Genomic DNA, 2,603 nt, shown 5'->3' with positions numbered 1-2,603 from the left:
CTCTCTCTCTCTCTCTCTCTCTCTCTCTATTTCTCTCTCTCTTTTTCTCTCTCTTTTTTCTCTCTCTCTTTCTTTCGCTCTCTTTCTCTCTCCCTCTCTCTCTCTCTTTCTCTCCCTCCCTCTCTATCTCTCCCTCTCTCTCTCTCTCTCTCCCTCCTGTCTTTTTGTCTCTTTTCTTCTGGCCTATCTTTGTATCTACCTCTTTCTCCCCTTCCTTTCCCGTCTCTCTTTCTTTCATGTACTGTGCCGTTTTACAGGCAGATGTCATTTACAAAATCTAAGTTAGTCCCCTAAATATGTGCCATTTGTCCATCCAATGCCTGTTTCAAAGTCTTTGCTCTGTCTCATTACAAAATCGATCACAATTCCAAAAAGCACAGGTGATAATAAACAGCCTTGTCTAACTCCAGTTTTCACTTCAAATGGTGTTCTCCTTCAAATAAGTCACAGCAACATGCTTTGTTATATCATAATGATCTTATACATTTCATTATTTTTGTTGGGATGCCATAAATTGCAAGAATTTTCCACAAAGCCTCCAAGTCTTTGCTGTCAAAGGCTTTTTTAAAGTCCAAACAGTTCAAAATAATGCGCTCCAAAAAAATAGCCTAACAGAAGCAAAAACGCATGTATTAGTCAGTATCTCTGTGTGTGTGTGTGTGTGTGTGTGTGTGTGTGTGTGTGTGTGTGTGTGTGTCTGTGTGTGTGTCTGTGTGTGTGTGTGTCACTACATCTTTTAGATGTCTTTCTGAGCTACGTTACACTCTCCCTCCTATGTCATTCACATTTCTGGGTCGGCGGAGCCACACAATTTCCATCGTCTTCTAATAAATTTTCCAAAACTTTTTAAAGATTTCGTTCATACACCCTCAGGCAAAGTATTCAGCCGTTCATGAAGTACTTTTGCGGTATATTATATGACATGAGCGCGGCATTATAAGTATAAGGCCTCAGGCCCCAGTGCCAAGAAAACGAGAGACTCCGAGTTTTGTCAGCTTGACAAAGAGGTTTGTCCGGGGAAGAAGAACTGAAAAAGAACAAGGGCTCGATTCTAAAAGATTAGCAAAGAGAGACAAGAAAAGAACTTTTATTCTTTTTTTTTAAATTTAGTTTAGTGAAAAAGAATGACAGACAAGGTGGAATAGATCGTATAAAGATGTTTCACTGTGAAAAGACGGGGGGAAAGAGAGAAAGTTTTTGTGTGAGGGAGACACTCCTTTGAGTTGAGACATGAGAAAGAAAACTTTATGTGACTCTGTCCCCCTAATACCTCTGTGCCTTTTTTCTGTCTTTCAGATTTCGCCCGTGAAAAGCGAAAGGAAACGACAACAAACGCGTTAACGAGAGGGGCGGGGCCAAGTGTCAGATCACGGCATCCCGCTGCGTGTGATTCGATGTAATTAGCAAGCGGTCCCGCGCGCTGATTGGCAGTTTCCCCCGACCGAGGCAGTTTGGCGAGGGGGAAAAACTGCGCGGACTAAACGGCGAGGAGCGAGTCAGGGCGCACATTGGAACTAACAGCTACGGACAGGCGCTCTCGAAGCAGACGAAACTCAGTCGTTTCGCTCAGGGGACCACGAGCGGAACCAGAGCGGACACAGCACGGAGTCTCACCACAGTAGCAGCAGACGAGAAGGGAAACATTGCGTTACAGTAGTAGGGGCCCGCGTGTGCTGCTGCGAACTGCAAATCTTCCGATTTGATGCCGATGATTTACGTGTTGTGTGGAGAGCACGGTTGTAAAAGTGTCGGACATAAACCTCTCTCGTTATTATTGACGAACAACTCCCGATCTCAGCTCAGCGCTCTCTCTCTCTCTCTACCTCTCTCTTTCTCTCTCCGTCTTCTGATCAAGTGTGGTTCAACATTCGGCGATACGAACAGCAGCAGATGCGTGTAAATTCTCACGGATTGTCAGAATTGTAATTTAGTATCTACTGCAATTCTTTTTTTCTTCTCTACGACGATATAACGGCGCAATTGTTGTGGGAGAGGCAGGCAATCGTACCCTGTAAGTTTTTGGCTTGGTTGGATCCGCTGTGCAAGACGAATCATTGCTCCGCTGGTATTGCTTATCTTTGAGCTTTTACGAACAGTTGTGTGAATAGTATAGGCCTGGCTTATGTGTGTTTAGGGATTCGCGCGGATTATATCATAGTTCTCTGAGAACAAGTTGATAACCTTAAGGCCAAGGTTTACAAATAGCAACTGACGGATCTTCTAGTTCGCAGGGTTTTGCGAATGAATTGGGAGCTTTGACTTGACCAGACCGATTGGATATATACACCCATCAGTACAATTCAGACTGTGGAATCGTCTCATCCTGCCTGTTTTGACGCCAAATTATCAACGTTTTCAGTGGGACAGTCGACATAATAATTTGTGCTCTGGATTTATCGCACCAATGGACTGGTAAGTAATTTTTAAAGAGTAGATCTATGTGAACCAATAAATCTTGGCATGGGCCCACCTTTGGGTTATGAATCAGATTACTTCCAATAAATCACAACTCTCTAGAAACTGTGATAAGCTTAAGGTACACCACGGCAGCCTAAAAAGTCGATTTTGGTATCCAAAACCGATTTTTCGATTTTGGACTATTT

At 43.5% G+C, this 2,603-nt stretch overlaps 1 protein-coding gene across 1 annotated transcript in view; it reads left to right on the top strand.

The window, feature by feature from the left end:
* Positions 1–1,314: 1,314 nt before the first annotated feature.
* Positions 1,315–2,603, top strand: part of LOC101849439 (frizzled-5) — a 42,932-nt gene continuing 41,643 nt past the window's right edge. The window contains exon 1 of the mRNA XM_013079648.2: positions 1,315–2,412. The gene's annotated coding sequence lies outside the window, so the exon portion shown is untranslated. The remainder of the gene's footprint in view (positions 2,413–2,603) is intronic.

Source organism: Aplysia californica, unplaced genomic scaffold, assembly GCF_000002075.1.
Source record: "Aplysia californica isolate F4 #8 unplaced genomic scaffold, AplCal3.0 scaffold00058, whole genome shotgun sequence".
Taxonomy (NCBI): domain Eukaryota; kingdom Metazoa; phylum Mollusca; class Gastropoda; order Aplysiida; family Aplysiidae; genus Aplysia; species Aplysia californica.
Note: the sequence above shows the minus strand (reverse complement) of the source record. Positions and strands in the feature narration are given on the sequence as shown.